The sequence below is a fragment of the Suricata suricatta genome, unplaced genomic scaffold (assembly GCF_006229205.1).
Source record: "Suricata suricatta isolate VVHF042 unplaced genomic scaffold, meerkat_22Aug2017_6uvM2_HiC HiC_scaffold_26, whole genome shotgun sequence".
Lineage (NCBI taxonomy): Eukaryota > Metazoa > Chordata > Mammalia > Carnivora > Herpestidae > Suricata > Suricata suricatta.
The window spans coordinates 45046-64040 of NW_021871547.1; the positions used below are offsets into that span (position 1 = coordinate 45046).

Consider the following 18995-nt stretch of genomic DNA (forward strand, 5'->3'; position numbering starts at 1 on the left):
ATATTTTATCTTTATCATTTCTTAATAGTAAATTTTAAATGCTCACATATATATTAAGGCCACATGGTACAAACGGATGGCATAAAAACAATGCTAAACGCAAGAAATAAGGGAGGAATGTCTTCAAAATGTTGAAGGAAAATTACTTCTAAGCTAAAATTCTATGCATAGCCAAACTAGTAATGAGATTTGAAAGTAAATATATACAAAATCTCAAAAGTCTATCTTCCCTCCCCATGCACCTGTCTTATGATACCACTAGAGGATGTCCTTCTTCAAAACAACAGAGTAAAATGAGATCTAGAAAGACGTGCAAAATTGAAAACTGGATGTCCAGCATAGGAGAGAAATAAAGAGAACCCCCAGGATATAACTGTGCTTCATGTATAGAGGACAGCCATTCAGATCAAAATAGCCCGATTCAAGGGGCAAGCGATCATCACCATGCCGCTACTGCTGAGCCATCTTTTCAACCAGGAAAAACTCCTGGAGGATGTACTCAACCCAAATAAGAAAATATATGAAGAAGAAGAAGAAGAAGAAGAAGAAGAAGAAGAAGAAGAAGAAGAAGAAGACGACGACGACATGATTTCCAGGAAATTGGGAAGTCAATCTTGGAGAAAAGCAGATGGAATTCCAAGTAATTAAGTAAAGGCCAGGATGACACTGAACAGCAGGTCTAAAGACAAACCTGCCTGGAGGAAGAGGGATATTTAAGTTTTTTTCTTACCCAATGTAAGTGGCTTTATGAAACACTGTACTAAGATGTTATTGGAAGAATTTGGAAAGATCAGCAAAAAAACAAAAAGAAAACGAAGCAGATGAAAATCAAGGTTCTTATTAACTCCTGGAAAAACTAAAAGTAAAAAGAGAAAATAATCATAATGCATAACGATGCTTTTATATGAATAATATTTGCAACGCAAATGGAATGGAAACACTGAATATGGATTTAACAAAAAATTGTAACCTACTCATATCATAAAGATAGAAGAGAAAAGAGGATGAAAGCCTAAAAGACTACACCCTCTTCTACCATAATAGGAAACGTATGAATAATGTTTAAAATTGATTAATAAGCATATAGCAGTACATGCATTTTATTTAGAAATATGGAGATTTGAAATGTCAGAAAAAAACTGCTAAGAGTTCAAAGTGACTACTTCTGGCAAACGAGACAATATTTTAAAAATAAGCTATTAGTATACTTGAATTTTTTAATTACGTGTATGAATTACTTACTAATAATTAAAATTGTCCCTTTGAGTTTTCTCAAATGTTTTGTATCCAAAGACTCTCAATAAAGGCTTTTCTTATTATTATGGTGTTATTATCATTGGAAAGAGTCTTGGCTTATTGTCAGATGACACTGAATCTAGTAATGTCTGCCACTGACTCCTTCTGATTTGATTCACTGGACCTCAGTTTCTTCATTTGTAAAGGGGAGGGGTTAGCACACACATATGATCCCTTAGGCCTGCTCCAACCCTATTATGCCATGAATAGAACCTTTTATGCAACACATATACACTGACAGGGTGCTGTCACCCATGAAAAACCTGGCTGCTTTTAAGGTCCCGACTTTGATCTTGGCCATGGAGATGAGAAGAGGAGGAATGTCTTAATCACTGGCTCAGGAACACGGAAGGTGATTGTGAGGAGCTGGGGGGGACTCCAGCCCCACAAAGGACAGAAACAGACAGTATGATTTTATTTATTTTATTTTTCCATAATATTTTATTGTCAAATTGTTTTCCATACAACACCCAGTGCTCTTCCCCTTAAGTGCCCTCCACCATCACCACCACCTCTTTTCCCCCCTCCCCCTTCCCCTTAAACTCTCAGTTCATTTCCAGCATTCAATAGTCTCTCAAGTTCTGCATCCCTCTCTCTCCCCAACTCTCTCTCCCTCCTCCGCTCCCCCTGGTTCTCCATTAGGTCTGTCCTGTTTTCCTGCTAGACCTATGAGTGCAAACATATGGTTTAATCTTTGGAAGGATTCTTGCCTTGCAGGGTCGATGTATTAAAACAGAATGAGGTACTTGAATGTACATCATAAAGTGAAAAGCCTGTATATGCGCAGGAGGTATGACCAGTGTTGCTTGGAAAAGGGTCAGTGCACTCCAGGGGGAAAAGCTCTGGTCTAGCACGTAAGACATTTAGGAATTTTAGTGTTGAGTTTGCTATTAATCCTCTAGGGAAGGTTGGATATGCTCTCCCTTCTTTGTCTCAGCATCAGGGTTGATAACTCCATTGGAGTTCTTTGGTTAACAGAAAAGGAAGGCAGATTTACAAACAGTGGGGTAGCTCACAGAACTGAGACAAAAGCTTCAGGAAGTACAGAAGCCAAAGATTTTCTGGAGTTTTGTGCTGATATTCAAAAAATTGAACAACAATATGGTGCGGCACAGCCCAATCTGAAGGGGTGCCAGTGGCCACACTTGAGCAGAGACCTAGAGGCCCTCGGCTGATGTAGGGTGTCTTAGCCCATCCTTTTGGGGTGCTATAACAATATGCCATGGACTAAGCAGCTAATAAACAATAGAAATTTATTTCTCACAGTTCTGGACACTGAAAGTCTGAGTTCAGGGTGCCTGTATGGTGGGATCTGGGACCCTTCTGGGTTGTAGACTTCTCATTATATCCTCACATAGTAGAAAAGGCAAGAGATTCCCCTAGAACATTTTTAGAAGAGTGCAAATCCCATTCAGGAGGGTTTGAGCCTCATGATTCAAACAACTTTCAAAGGCCCCATCTCCTAATATCACTACATTTGGATTGTTAAATGTAATAATCCTATTAAATTAAATTAAATCCTATTTAATTATTATTAAATTAGGATTTCAACATATGAATTCTGGACAATAGCATAAGGGTTAATTCTACAGTTGTTGGATCAAAGGGTGATCTGGGATAATGGTCCCGGAAACTGGGTGGTGAAGAGGACATTCCAGGGTGTAGGAAGGTGGTAATTTACCAATTGCTATGGAAGTATTTCAGTTTTTTGACAATGGGCACAGCTGTATTGGGGAGTTTCTACTGGATGTTAGAACTGTGTCTAGGTGTATTTATTGTTGCCTCAGGCCTCACTGCTAGGATGATTTGACATAAAAATTTAGTAAATGCCTTTTTTCTGCCCTATGTCCCACCACTTTCTACTCACATTTTAGGGACAGAGCATCAGGTTGACCTAGTTTGGAGTTGATGCCCACACTTGGCCAGGGGAGACTTGAGAACTCTGAATGACAGCCCATCACAACTACATCCAGTGGAGTAGAAGCAATTTCCTGAAAAGAACTCAGAGCTCAGTTACTCTAGGGTGAGATGCAAAATTGATGGCAGGGACATCCATCAATTAGAAGGTACATCAGCCCTTGACTATGGGGGGCAGGGCCCTGAAGGTTCCCTGCTGTGCAGGTGGTTAATTCTCTCTTACTAGCAGTGCTGTTGCAAGATCATGACAAACACTAGGAGTCCCAAAAGCAGGGATGGGATGGTCAGCATGGAAAGGGGGATACAGGAGCAGAGGCATCGGCCATGGGTCTGGCTTGTAGGCAATGTGTTATTGACAGCTGGTGCCTAACAGAGTGTGACCCTCTGTTAGCAAAAGAAGGGGGAAAGGATGCCAGGCTGTGGAAAAATCATAGCTGGCTGCTCAGGGGGGTGGAGAATTGCAAGTAACTCACGAAGCTGGAAACTTTGGTTTGCTACAGAGTGCATAAGGAAATGCATGGTGGTATTTTGGGTTTTCCCAGTGACTAGGAGAAGAGGAGAGTGCTGCTAGAAATTGGTGATGGAGTCAGAAATAATTAATATCCTACAATGATGGCGGCAGTCATGCTGTCCTACCAAAATGCCAGTAGCACTTCTGTTGACAAACATCGCAAGGAGAATTTTCTAGAAGGGACTACTGAAGAGAGTGTAGTCATATGCAATGGGCAGAAGAGGGACAGTCCTGGCTTGGGTGGTCTAGCTACCATTTATCATTGTCATGGACAGGTCCATTAATATATCTGTCATTTAATCCACATGGCCAACCTGAGATACAATTAATGACTCCCTTCTTATACACAAGGAGTTAGGCTCAGAAAGGCTAAATAACTTCACCAAAGTGACACCAGCAAGAGAAAGAGGCCCTTCAGTTCAAGTCTGAATCCACAGTCTTCTTGTAAGTTTTCACGAGATTGACTGGAGAAGGGAAACTGTGTAAGGGATCCTTAGGGAGAAACAAGAACACAGTCATGTCAAGCTCAGAATGAGAGTCCAAGAAGAGTTGTTGAATCCTGAAATCAATTACTGTGGAAGGCTGATGCTTTTTGGATATCTTTGAGGAGGCCCGAGATATCTGTTCACATGTTCATTCAGATACAGTCTTTTCCTAGATTGAGGGGGGACCATTAGTGGTCTTCTAGTCTTGTTTCTATGAGTCTGTTCTCAGTACTCTACCAGACTCTGAGGGCTGACCTTAAGATAAATCTCGAATAAACACTCCTTTGAAGGGGCTGGAAATTTACACACAACTGCAACACAATGGACAGCTGATTAAAACCAGCCATTCTGATTCAACATTAACTGAAACGTGTTGACATTGACAGTGAAATTCCACAAGTCAAAAGTTAAAGAGATGAAGGTAGGATGAGTTAAACTTTTAAAAAATAGCCTTTTGTACCATTACAAAATCAATATGCATTATTGGATAGGATATTTACCAAATAGTATGCTCCTCTACTCACTGCATATAGATTTCACATTTTAAAGGGAATTTCTCATTTCTAATTTTCTATAGTTTTATCATAAATACTTTTTTTCTCCCTCTGCCTAAAACGTTGTGCTAATATGCTACTGCCTCCGCCAGTGGAATGACAGGCGAAGCTGATCTGACTCTAGTCATCTACATCTTGGTAAAAATGAAAGACATGAGTAGATTTTTTAAAATGTTTATTTATTTTTGAGAAAGAGAGAGAGAGCGTGTGTGCATGCACGAGTGGGGGAGGGTCAGGAAGGGGGGGGGTAAAATGATGTGAAGCGGGCTCTGTGCCGATAGCAGTGAGCCCAATGTGGCGCTCCAACTCAGGAGAAGTGACATCATGACCTGAGCTGAAGCTGTATTCTCAACCAACTGAGACATCCAGGTGCCCTGACAGTAGATTTTATTTAAAAATAGAAATATCATACAATTGTGATCTCACAGCTCGTGAGTTCAAGCCCTGCTTCAGGCTCTGTGCTGACAGCTCAGAGCCTGGAGCCTGCTTCGGATTCTGTGTCCCCCTCTCTCCCTGCCCCTCTCCCACTCACACTCCACTCTGTCTGTTTCTCTCTCAAAAATAAATAAACATTAAAAAAGCCATACAATCTAGTCATTCCACCGCTGGGTATTTACCCAAAGAAAATAAAAACACAAATTCAAATGTACTCCAATGTTTACTGCAGCATTATTTATGAAAGCCAAGTTACAGAAGCAAACTAAGTGGCCTCTGATTGATGAATGGATGAAGAAAGTGTGTCTCTCTCTCTCTCTCTCACACACACACATACACACACACACAGGAATATTACTCAGCCATAAACAAGAATGAGATCTTGCCGTTTTGACAATATGGATGGACCGAGAGGTATTATGCTAAGTGAAATGTCAGAGAAAGACAAATTCCATATGATTTCACTTATATGTAGAATTTAAAAAACAAAATGGAGCAGATACAGACCCATAAATACAGAGAACAAATTGGTGGTCGCCAGAAAGGAGGGGGTAGTGGAGTGGGCAAAATGGGTGAAAGGAAATGGGAAATCGTGGTTTCCAGTTATGGAATGAGCAAGTACCAGGGATGAAAGGCACAGCATACGGAATATAGTCAATGATACTGTAACAGCATCGCGTGGTGACACATGGTAGCTATACGTGGGCTGAGTTTAGCATAATATAAAGAGTTGCCAAATCACTGTGTTGCACACCTGAAATTCATGTAATATTGTGTGTCAGCTATACTTAAATTTTACAAAAGAGATTTTATTAGTGAAAAGAGGGAACGGCACTTGCATGAGGAGGTGGGGCGTAGGAACAACCAAGGTGGTAGCTATCTCCAGGAATAAATCTTGCATTTCAGGAATTCTGGTCTCTCCAAGGCAATCCAGGGGCGGAGGGCGCTCTCTGCAGTTCCTGACCGCTCCCAAATCCCCAGGCGACACCACCAGGGGGCGCTCGCACCCTTGCAGTGTTGCCACGGGAGCTCTTGGACCTAGCCTGCCTCCTTAACAGTTGCACCCGCTGCCTGACCCCGAGAAGTGCGTTCCGTGAAGCCCGGTTTGCAAACCCGGCGCCTAGCTTGGGCCCGCCCTGTGGCAGAGCTGAGGCCAATTTGAAAAGGGACCAAGGGAGGCAGAGCGTCGGTCGGGGCTGGAGCGGGCCGTTTCCACTCCGATTGCAGGACCAGCGGGGAAATTCAGAGCATTGACAAGTAGATAAACCAGCATGCAAAATCGGGGAAAGCGGAGTTGGTGGCTAACAGCGCTTGGGGCGGTTAGAATGTCCAAGGGATCCCTCCCCCCCACTAAAGGTTTCAAACGCCTCTTTCTGTCCTCTCAGCTGGGCATGTGGGAAGCAGGTTAAGACCACTTGCTCTTTCTCTTCTATTATCAGCCTTTAGCTGTTTTCCAACGTGAAAAAGCATTTTCTTGCACAAGTGAGTTCTTCCTAAATTGTTTCTGTATCTCCCTCCCCAACATTTCTGTGCACACAAGCTGGACTGTAAAGAACGGCCAAGGGGATTTGTGCAAGGTTCAAAAATGGGTAACGACGAGGGCTTTTTTAGGGGACCCAGCGGGTGACAGCGCAGCCCAAGTCCCTAGAGACTGGGCACGGGGTCTTCATACCTCAGGGCAGAGACCCTCATACGGTGGCCTGCATGGATCAGAACCACCAGGGTGCTTGATAAATGCAGAGTCCCTGGCCTCAGCCCAGACCTGTTGAAACAGGATCTTTGCGAGTGGGAATCTGCAGTTCGGGAAGCTTCAGCTCTGGACGCTGCCGACATTCGTCCTCGGAAGCCTACAAAAACGTCCATTTCAACACCCTCGAATGATTCTCCTGCACGCAACGATTTGAGCATCGCTGCGTTGGCAGCCCGCGGTTCGGCCAAGGAAGCGAGGAGAGGGGCACACAGTGGGCGCGCTCCCCGGCTCAAAGCCCTTAACGGGAAGTGGGCGCCCGGTACCTGAGTCCCGGAGGGCTCCAGATCTGCAAGGCGACCGCACGGCCGGGGTCAGCAGCCCCACACTTGCCACGCTCCCAGGGGGCTCACGACGCGCACCTGGGGCAGCAGCCAGGTGGTGGGCGGCGCGGAGGAGGCGCGAGGGCGGGCTCCCCGCAGCTCCACCAGTGGGGAGGGGGCGGGGAGAGGAGGAGGAGATAAGGTAGGGGGCGTTGGAGACTTAGGCCTGCCTCCCACCTCCCCAACCTCCGCCCCCGCGGCCACCTTCCGCTCTATAATTGGCCGCCGGTTGGCCTTCCTTTCCTCTTATCTGATCCCGGGCGCCTGGCCGGAGGGAAGCGCCGGGGTGCAGAGTGGGAGCTGGAGTGGGAGAGGGAGAGGGGGAGAGGGAGTAGGGGAGAAGGAGAGGCCAATTAAAAGGGGCACAAGGCGGGAAGAGAGCGAGAACCGTGCGCCGCCAAGAACCAACTCGCGGCGGATCTTGGATCCTACCTAGGCATCGAGAGGTCCCCAACCTGGGCTAGAACATTCCCCTGCACAGGTCAGTTCTAATCTTTCTCTGCCCTACTTCGGGTCGGCTTTGAAAAATCTGTTCGTGAGGAAGGAAAAGCGGAGAGGGCGAGCCACCTGCAGACGCAGCGCAGTTCCACGGACCTTATCAACGCGGGCTCCCCGGATGGCCGGGGACCTGCGGGGTGGGATGGGCTGGTGCCCCCAGATGCCTCCTCGCGGGGTTCGCTGGGCAGGGAGTTCGCAGGTGCTACGTGCTGCGAATGCAAAGACAGTGATGATGTCTCGTGTTGCTTCCGGGAACATTGCCCTGTTCCCGGGTGCTGTGAGCGCGCGGCGGCAAAAAGCCATTTTGGCTTGGAGACACGGGCAATTCCAGCATTTCCAAGAGGAAGGCACTTAGTAAAGGCGACAATCTGGTGAGAAGGGGGGTTAGGAATTTGTCTTGGGAGCCGTATATGAATAGCACGCTCTTTTTAGTTTGACTGTATTGGGGGCGCTTGGAAGAGCAGTCGATGGAGGTCCTGGGAGACCGAACTGACCCAGCCGCAGATCAGCGCTGGGGTCAGGAGCTAGACGCAAAGAGCAGCAAAAAGAGCGCACAGACGGAGGACGCAGGCGGTTGCAGCGCCAGGAAACCCGGATGCCTCCGGCTTTTTGCTTTGGTGTCTGGACGCAAGAGGTTGCGGCTTTGAGATGCACCACCGGGCTGCGGTGTCGGGGGGTCCTCTTGGCCCTGGCTTTTCCACCCCTCTTCTCCAGTTTTATCCGTCTGCACCCCTTCCTGCTTCAAGCCTCCGGGGACGCACGCAGCGCCTGGGCAGAGATGCACCCAGTGGGGCTGGGCTTTGGCAGGCAGTGCGCCCGGGCAAGACAGGGTCAGGGAAGGGCCAGGAGGAACCCTCGTGGGGCCACAGGAGTGGCTTCTGCCCTAGGCGAGGGTCTGGACGCCGCCTCCCAGTCCGGGACTACAGGCACTTGGGTGGTACTGGGTTCTTGGGGCCTCCGTGTGAAGCCCGCCCGGTGGCACGCGAGCTCCGGGTTGACTGGGAGCCTCGCTTAGGCCCAGGCTTTGGGCTTCCCTTTAAGGAAGGTGCCCAAACGGGGCTGGTGCGCAGCTCTCACCGGGGGCCAGGATTTCCTCCTGACGATTGCTTCTGGAGTGCCTACTGAAAGCCTCATTACCTCCGGGAGTTTTGGGTTCCCATTGGGAAGTTTTAGAGGGTTTGCTGGGCAGAGGCTAAAGGGGGAGGAACAGAGAAAGATGGGGTAAGACTTGGTGGCAAAAATGTAAACAAGTTTTCCTGAAACTCCCCTTAAAGACTTTGCCACCCCCCACCCCAAAGGGCTTCCTAGCTGCAGCCTGTGTTGAAGGGGTTGTATTCCAATCTAGCAAGCAGGCTTATGCTGGGCGACGTTAGGGAAATTGGCGTTCTGTTTCTGGTAAGGTGGTCCGGTCCTGCACCCAGAGAACTCACTGGTAAATTTAGAATGAGTGGATGAATAAGTGACTGAATGAAGGGATAGCGTTTGGATGTTTGCTTATTCCAAAAGAGCAGCTTGGATGGATTTCCTCTGAATCTGGCCCTAAGGGTTCGGTCACTGTACTAGACTTCAGGATTTGGTTTTAAACAGCTTTAGTGAGATACAATTTATATACTGTACAAGTATCCAATTCCCTGGTTATTGTACCTAAAGGGTATATTCGCAAAGTTGTGCAGCCATCCCCACAATCAATTTTAGAACATTTTTATCATTCCAAAAAGAAATTCCATACTTATTAGCAGCAACTTCCCATTTCTTCTCAATCCAACCATCCCCCACCCCTTAGCTTCCAGCAACCACTGGCCAACCTTTTGTTGACATTTCATATAAAGGGAGGCATACAATATGCACGTGGTCCTTTGTGACTGGCTTCTTTCACCTAGCGAAATGTTTTCAGGGTTTAGCCATGCTGGACCCTATACCCACTCACTAGCCACTAGGCATCTCTTCTGCCTGGGGAGCCCTGTGTAGGGAGGCACCTGGGCCTCCACTGCAACCCTGGCCTCCTGGGGGTCCCTTGAAAGGACAGGAGCCACACTGGTGAGCCCTCTCAGTACGTTGCTGAGAAGGATTTCTTGGAACCCATCAGAATTCCTGGAACAATCTTGGGCAGGTCCCAGGCTCTAGGATTGATGGGAGGAGTCCTTTGGCCCTTTTCCTGCTGCTAACGGTCCAGCTGAGGATTTCGGAGAACTCTTGGGGCCCTCCACGTGCGTGTCTTCGTTTTCTGAATCAGCCAGGGCTGCCTGAAGGATGGGCTGAGCAAAGTGGCATGACTTCAGGGGCACTGGGTCAAGCCCCAGCCCACAAAAAACAAAACCAGAAAAGATTCCCTGGGGTGTGTGCCCTTTGGCTCTTAAATACTTCCTACTGTCACCTAGTAAAACACGAAGATCTTTTGCCTGTTTTAAGCTGACAGTTTTAGCAGTTACGTGACTCCAGAGCCATAGTTGCTGTCATTTTTTATCCAAACTCAGCCAAATGGCTGCCGTTTTCCTGGCCTGTCGCTTGTAACCCAAGATTCCTTTAAAGGGCTAAGGCCTTCCTGAAGTGCCTCAGGCTGAGGTGGTATTTATTATTTGAGTGCCGCTGAGCTAACACATTATCTGGGATTAGGACAGTTAAACAGAACAAGGTTGCTGTTAAATGAGGCACTAGATGGTCCCTGAGGGTACAGAGGAGACTGCTGGAGTCAGGGGTGCCGAGGGGAAAGCTTAAAGGAAAATGACAAAAACAAACTTCCTCCTGGGCAGATTTGCCTTGATAATGCTGGGTGTGAGGAAAGCAATCTTTTGCTCCTCTAACCAGGTACAAAGTGGCAGGGATCCAGTTACCCCTCTGGAAGCAGTAAGTCTTGAGTGAAGACCAACCTCACCCTATTCCGGTGGAGGTGGTGAGAGAGAGAGAGAGAGAGAGAGAGAGAGAGAGAGAGAGAGAGAGAGAGAGTGAGAGTGTGTGTGTGTGTGTGTGTGTGTGTGTGTTGGAAGTGCTGGCTTTTTTTTTTTTTTTTTTTTTTTTTTTTTTTTTTGAGTACCTATTGAATACCAGCCTTTTTCTCTTTCGGAAGTACATTTAAGTCCCTCAAATACTTGCAGAAGTAAATATTCTTCTTCTTTTAGAGTTCAGCTCTTTGAGCTCCCAGGATAGAAACTACCTTGCCTGGGGTCACAAAACCAGCAAGTAACAGATACACAATTAAGAAAAGTCTAAAGAAGGTTTGAACACAGGGATGCCTGGGTGCTTCAGTTGGTTGAGTGTCAGCCTCTTGATTTTGGCTAGGGTCATGATCCTAAGGTCATGGGATTGAGCCCTGCCTGGGACTCCACACTGGGCATGGCTCCTGTTTGAGATTCTCTCTCTCTCCCTCTGCTTCCTGGCACGCACACTCTCTCTCTTTTTCTCTCTCAAAATTAAAAAAGAAAATAAGAGATTTGAACCCAGATCGCACTGGATATATTCTCCATCAGCTTCTTTGGTGGAGTGGGGGAGGGCTGTGTGAATGACATGGATGATGTCATCTGAGGCCATAAAATCCAGCAGCTGAAGCAGTGGATGGAAGGCAGGAAGATACGAGTGATATCTAAACTTGCGCCTCTGTGCCCCTGTCCATGGTTCGTGACCTCTCTGAGCTTTAGTTTTCTCATCCAGAAAACCGGAATAACAACAGCCACACTGGAGGGTTAAGATCTAAGATGATCCCATACAGAGCCTGAAAGACAAAAATGGCTACTCTCATCTGCTGCTGCTTCTCCCTTCGCCCCACTTTCTCCCTTCTCTCTTTCTCTTCTCCGTTTTTGAGAGGCTGGTGACTAGAGAGGCCATGGAATTTCTGGGAGCTGAGGGCTTGCAGTCTAGACTCCCCATTTCCTCAAGGTGATTTTTTATCTATGCTCTTGGCAAACTTTTCTATCAATGGGCCTTTGTTGGATCTGTCTGGGCAGGTGTCTCTAACTTTAAATTTTAGGGAGCAGTGCTTGGTCTCTTTCCTCCCAGAAATTACCTGGATTGTTTATGAACGTTGATCTAGAGGGAAGCTGGGCTTTGCTGAGTCCATTGAGGGTCCTAGGATATGCCTAGGGGCACCCAGGATATTTGGATAAATTATTGGATAAGTATCTGTTCCTGGGTGGCTTTCTGTTTTTAGAGACAGACTGATAATCTACATTGAAATGAACGATGTCAAAAATGTTATTAAAATTTTTTTTTCTGTCTTTTATTTATTTTTGAGAGACAGAGAGAGACAGTGCCAGCAGGGCAGGGTCAGAGAGAGAGAGAGAGAGAGAGAGAGAGAGAGAGAGAGAGAGAAATACAGAATCTGAAGCAGGCTCCAGGCTCTGAGCTAGCTGTCAGCACAGAGCCCGATGAGGGGCTCAAACCCACGAACCGTGAGATCATGACCTGAGCCGAAGCTGGATGCTTAACTGACTGAGCCACCCAGGCGCCCCTAAAAGTGATATTTTACTGCAAGTTTTTGGCTTCTATTCTTCCTTGACTTCCCTGACCTACCTCCTCCCATGTACCATAACTGTGCTAAGCATTCAAAATATAGTGGGGAACAGTACACTTTGGTCGGTAGAAATGCAAATAGCCAATTACAGTACAGCGTTAGGTACTACGGACTGGAATATAAAAGTTACTACCATAGGAACCATGGAGGAGCATGTGACCCAGACTTGGAAGATCAGGGAAGCTTTCCTAAAGGATGAGACACCTCCGCTGAGATGTGCAGTTACCCCTCATACTGCTTATGCTATAGAGTTTAGTTACAAACAACCCTCCATTTCTTTGACTGAGGGGCTATATCAGTCTGTAAAAAAAGAAAGAGGTAAAAAGAAAGAGCGAGGTCATGGATCATTCCTGAATCAAGGAGCTGTCACTCTAATTCGCCATGCTTTGGGAGTGGCTATGTCTTCCATCGTGTAGAACTTAACAGCACCTGGTTTAAGACTGAGCAGTCTTCTGAGGCTGATTTGCAGTCAAGTTCTTTGCATTTGGCCGATGTTAATCTATATAGGGTCTTTTTTTTTTTTTTTAACATTTATTTATTCTTGAGAGAGAGAGACAGACAGAATATGAGCGGGGGAAGGGCAGAGAGAAAGGGAGACACCGAATCTGAAGCAGGCTCCAGGCTCTGAGCTGTCAGCACAGAGCCTGACATGGGGCTCGAACCCATGGACTATGAGATCATAACCTGAGCCAAAGTCAGACACTCAACCAGCTGAGTCACCCAGGTGCCCCTATCTAGGGTCTTTCTATGAATTAGAAAAGGTGGTCTCTCAGGACATACCCATGCCATTAGATGAAGAAAATAGTAGCCTTTCCTCTGAATGACACAGCTTTGCATACAACTCAGAGGAGAGAGTGTCTGCCAATTTCAAGCATCACTCACTCACTGCCAAGTGCAAATTGTACAGTGCATCAACTGTAACCTGTAACACATGAGCCTTGATCATTCAATCATTTATTATTCAATCAATCAACATTTATACATGACCTATTATGCACTTTGAACCTTTTTTATTATGGGCTAAGCTGCCATCTAGATGTCATATAGTATCCAAAACACAGAAGGTAGACAAAAGTTACCAAGGCTCTGCAGTTAGCTGGAGAGTTACGGGGGGCCGAGGGGCAGATGCAATCCATTGGAGGTCTGCAGTGAGGGATCTAAGTCAGTGCTAGGCAAATTATAGACTGCGGATTGGTGCCCGTTCACAAACGGATACTTCTCCCTGCTGAGATAATACTGTACCAGGATGTAAATCAAATATGTCAGGGAGCACGCTGTTAGTTCAGCTGAGATGTTTTTTTCATAGCAAAGCCTTCTTGAAGATGAAAGCAAGACAATGCATTGATTTACATTTTGGAATAATTTTCTTATCTCATTATAGACCAATGACAACAGTTCATAGACTGGCTATTTTGAGGGCTACCCATCTAGGCAATACTGGCCCCTATTTGACTGGGAAAGTGATCTTGGATCCTTTCTTTTTTTTATGTTTATTTATTTTTGAGAGAGAAAGAGAGAGAGAGAGAGAGAGAGCAAGCAGGGGAGGGGCAGAGAGAGAAGGAGACACAGAATCTGAAGCAGGCTCCAAGCTCCTCTGAGCTGTCAGTACAGAGCCCAACACAGGGCTCGAATTCAAGAACTGTGAGACATGACCTGAACTGAAGTCAGCTGCTTAACCAACTGAGCCACCCAGGCACTCCTAAATTGCTTTGATAAAGCATAAAAAGAAAGCCACAGATTCATCTCACTTATTAATGTTAGTACATTTACTAATATGAAAAATTTTATTAGCAAATGGAACCCAGTAACACATCAAAGAATAATCTGCCTCTCATTGTCATTGCAGTTGTTTTGGTAATAAGGATTGTAATCAGGAATTCTGAGTCATCTAATTTGTTCTTTTTAAAAATTATTTTGGTCATTCTAAGTCCTTTGCATTTCCCTGGAATTTTTTTGAATCAATTAGTTAATTTCTATAAAAAATGACCTGAAATTTTGATTAGGATTGCTTTGAGGGGCGCCTGGGTGGCTCAGTTGGTTAAGTGTCTGACTTCAGCTCAGCTTATGATCTCACAGTTTGTCAGTTTGAGCCTGCATTGGGCTCTCTGTGGATAGCTCAAAGCCTGGAGCCTGCTTGGAATTCTGTGTCTCCCTCTCTCTCTGTCCTTCCCCACTCACGCTCGGTCTTTCTCTCACTCAAAAAATTTTTTTTTTAATTTAAAAAAAAGATTGCGTTGGATCTATAGATTAATTTGAAGACATCCTAACAATTGGGGTTTTCAATCCATGAACATAGTATGCTGCTCTCAGGAATTCTTTACACCTTCTCTCAGGTATTCAGTTTTGTATTTTTATAGATTTTACACCAAAGAGTATAGAGCATACTGTCTTACTGATTCCTAAGTATTTTGTATTTTTTGATGTTATCATATATGGAATTTTAAAAACTACTTTCTTTTCCATTTGTTTGCTGCTATAAGAATATGATTAATTTTCACCTATTGATCTGTGTCCTGCAGCCTTCCTAAATTTACTTATTCATTCAAGTAGGTCTTTTTTTTCTTTGATGTGTTCTTTAGGATTTAAAATCATGTTGATTTTAAATAAAGATAGTTTTACTTCTGCCTTCCCATTATTTCTGCCTTTTCTTTTCTTTCCTTTCTTTAAAAATTTTTAACCTTATTGCACTGGTTAGGACCTATAGTATAATGTTCAGTGAAATGGTAAAAATGTTACAATGCTGACATCCATTTCCTATTCTTGATCTTAGGAGAAAAGCATTCAGTATTTCTCCATTACATATGATTTTTTTTCATAGATGCCCTTTATCAGATTGATAAAGTACCTTTCTGTTCTTAGTTTGCTAAGTTACTTTTAAATCATGAATGGGTAGTGAATTTTTTCAAGTGCTTTCTCTGCTTCTATTGAGATGACATGTATATTTATTTACATATTGTCTAACATGCTGGATGATACTGATTTTAAAATATTAAACTAGTCATAACATTTCTAGAATATACCCCACTTGGTAATTATTTTTACATATAATGGTGAATGGATTTTTGTATCTATGTTCATGAGGGATATTCTGTAACTTTTGTAATGACATTGGTTTTTGATAAAAGGATGTTAGTTCACCTCTGTTTTCTGAAAAGGTTTGTGTGGAATTGATATTCTATCTTCCTTAAATATTTGATAGAATTTACTAGTTAAACCATCTCTAACTTTGCTTACTATATGTATACACACATATATATATTCATAAAAAGAAAAAATATATATATTTGAGTGTAATTGACACACAATGTTGCATTGGTCTCAGATGTACAACATGAGTGATTCAACAAGTTTGTACATTATACATTATGTAATGTTATGTTATGTTATATTGTGTTCACCACAAGTGTAACTACCATCTGTCCTGATACATTGCTATTAAAATGTCACTGACATGTTCTTTATGCTGTGCCTTTTATTCCCATGAATTATTCATTCCATAACCAGAAGCCTATATGTCTCACTCCCCTTCACCCATTTTGCCCAACCCCCATGCCCCTCCCCTCTGTCCACCATTAGTTTGTGAATATTTTTAATACCAAATTTAATCTCTATAATACATATAGGGCTCTTTGGATTTTCTGTTTCTTCATGTGTCTGTTTTAGCAAGTTCAGTGTTTCAAGGGTTTTTTCCAATTAAACTAAATTGTTAGACTTATTGACATAAAGTTATTAGTGTTTTTCCTTTTTTATCATTTGTTGGTATGTGAAATATGTAGTGATATAATTTATTTTATTCCTGGTATTGTTAGGTGTCTTTCCCATCTTTGCTTCTTGATCACTCTTTCTAAAAATTTTTCAATTTTATTAATATTTCTGAGAAGCAAATTTTGGCTTTGTTAATTTTCATTAATATTAGTTTACATAGTTCTTTGGTTTGTATTCTCTATTAATCCCTTTCTTCAATTTAATTTGGATTTAATTTGCTCTTCTTTTCCTGGCTTCTTTAGGTAGAACATTAGATCATTGATTTTAAATCTTTCTTCTTTCTTATGTAAATATTTTAACTTAGAAATTTCTCTCTAATCTCTCAGCTGCATTCCACAGATGTTCATGTGTTGTCTTTTTATTTTTATTCCTTTCCAAATATTTTTCTTAATTTCCATTGTGATTTCTTCTTTGACCTATGCATTAATTAGAAACATGTTTAATCTCTAGATACTTTGAATTTTTAAAGCTATTTTAATATTGTTGATTTCTTCCTAAAATTTTTTTTAAATGTTTATTTACTTTTGAGAGACAGAGAGACAGTGTGGGGACGAGAAGGGGGGGGTGGGGCAGGCAAGAGCAAGGGAGACACAGAAGCCACCTAAGCAGGCACCAGGCTCTGAGCTGTCAGCACAAAGCCTGACACGGGGCTCGAACTTGTGAACCATGAGATCATGACACTTAACTGACTGGGTCACCCAGGTACCCCTGAAATTGTTGGTATCTAATTTAATTCTGTTACCGTCAGAAACCATACTCTGTAAGCTTTCAAGCTTTTGAAAAATTTTGAGTCCCATTTTCTGGTCCAGAATATGGCCCATTTTATAAAACATTAAAAAAAGTACATTCTGCAGTTATTGGATATAATGTTTATTAAATATTAATTTGCCAATAGAGTTATTCACATCTGCTGTGTTCTTACTGATATTTTGTCTTGTTTTTCAGTCAGTTTCTGGGAGGAGTGTTAACATCTCTAACTTTGCTTATTACTCCTTTCTTTGGTTTATCAGGTTTTGCTTCATGTATTTTGAAGCTCCATTATTAAATGCACACACATTTATGATGGCTAAATTTTCTTGACTATTTGACTCTTTATCATTCTGAAATATCCAGGATTTGATGAGAGGTTTTATGCTGATTTTATTTCTCCTCATTGTAGCTCACTCTTCTGACAGGTCCCTTCTCAATTCGTATTTCTAGAGTTCTTGAACTCTTTTGCCCTTTGATACTTTATGCTAATAAGTATCCACTTTCCACTTGATTTCTAGTCACAATGCCATGCACAGTGGGGAGTTAACCAGGAGTGGGTGAGGGTAGGGGGGAAGGCTAATAACTAAGCCAATAGCACCAAAACTAGGTCTTCATTATCCCTAACTTGGAGTTGTTTTCTACCATGTCCTGATGTTAACAGATAAGAGTAATAACCAGTACCCTCCCGTGGGGCTTGTTTTTAAGTAAGCCTCATTAGCCAATCCTAGAAACTTTGATTATTCTGGATGTGAGGAGGGTGGTATTTTCACTGCAGAGAAGAAATAAAGAATCCTAAACAACATCAACACACTGGACCAAAACAATAGATCTAAAAACTACAGACCTGTTTTTAGTCTCTGCTCTTTTATCTGCAAATCTGTATGACCCAGATCATCGATTGACTTTTATAAAGTGAACATTAAAGTATAAACAGTGGAGAGTTGGAGAAAGCATCCTAGAAGTCATTTTGTCCAGTTCTCTTTTCCTTCTATACAGTCTCTTATAGGCAAAACTTAACCAGCTACTGCCTCAGAACTTCTGGTAAAAGAGCAGACCCAGTTCTACATTAGAGAACTTAGACATCTCTTTGGGTTGGTCCATTGATTCAATTTTGATTTGCAGAAGTTGTACAGAATATCTTGTTTTATTTTCTATGTGGAATCTCTTCAATTATTTGAAGACATTCATCACATGCCTCTGATTTCTTATTTTTCCTAGGCTTAAAACATGCTTGAACATAGCCATTTCTTTTAAATCTTTGCGTGAACTTGTCAACTAGAACTGCTAAGTCTTCTTTTTTTTAAGTCTATGAGTTGCTCTGAAGTCAAATCTTTCATATCCTCATATGGTTGATGATTGTTCAATCTGTATTGAGCTGTCATGTAGGAAATGATAAAACATGGATAGGAATGTATTTTGAAAAGTTTAAAGCAGTTCACCCATGCAAATAATTGTGCCTCTGTCATTATCTAGGTCTTCAGTTCTTGCCTAAGCCTTTTTGCCAAGTCAGTCCTATGACGCTAACATGATAGGAGAGATAAAGACTTCCTGTGTTTCCTTCCTCCTTTACTGTCTACTCATGTAGCACATTTCTTGATGGTATCATTCCCTTGTCCTTCACGTTCTTACAACCTGCTGCTAGCTTGGAACGAGTTAGAACTTTCTGAGAGCTACCTTTGTTCAGAATACATCATCTGCATTATCTTAATCACTGTATCCGGTAGATGCTAATTTGCACATTTCATATAAAGAAACCAAGTCAGAGTGGTCACACCAGTTAGCCAAGGGCCCCTAACAAATTGTTGGCAGAACTGTCTTCCTAACTCCCAGTTTTCTATTTATACTACCACTTTGTGCTAAGTCTTTGCTCCATTTCATACTTATTTTATTAAGTTTTGCAATGTAGTTGCTTGTGATCTTTCTTTTCAATAAAATCATGAGATCACTGAGGGCAGGGATTGTATAGCATAAAGCTTTATATTTTCCTTAGTAGTAAGTAGAGAGCTTTGTTTACGTAATGGGACTCTTGAGAAGAGACTGTTGGAATGAAAATTTCAATATTACAAATAACAACCTCTCTCAAGGCCAAATGCCAGAAAGCTAGCAATAGTTTTGTTTAAGTTCATGGTTTGTTTGGTTGGGTTGTTTTTTTTTGTTTGTTTGTTTTTTTGTAAGTCAGCACTGATTGAAGAGAACATTATGCAAGACTG

The 18995-nt window shown here is 43.1% G+C and overlaps 1 protein-coding gene across 2 annotated transcripts in view; it reads left to right on the forward strand.

Moving 5' to 3' along the window:
• Positions 1-7612: 7612 nt before the first annotated feature.
• LOC115284910 (collagen alpha-1(XIV) chain-like) overlaps positions 7613-18995 on the forward strand; it is a 30119-nt gene continuing 18736 nt past the window's right edge. Inside the window, exon 1 of one of the 2 annotated variants that reach the window (XM_029931364.1) lies at positions 7613-7749. The gene's annotated coding sequence lies outside the window, so the exon portion shown is untranslated. Of the gene's footprint in view, positions 7750-8058; positions 8138-18995 lie in introns of those variants that run through there. The other variant, XM_029931365.1, reaches the window with a different exon arrangement.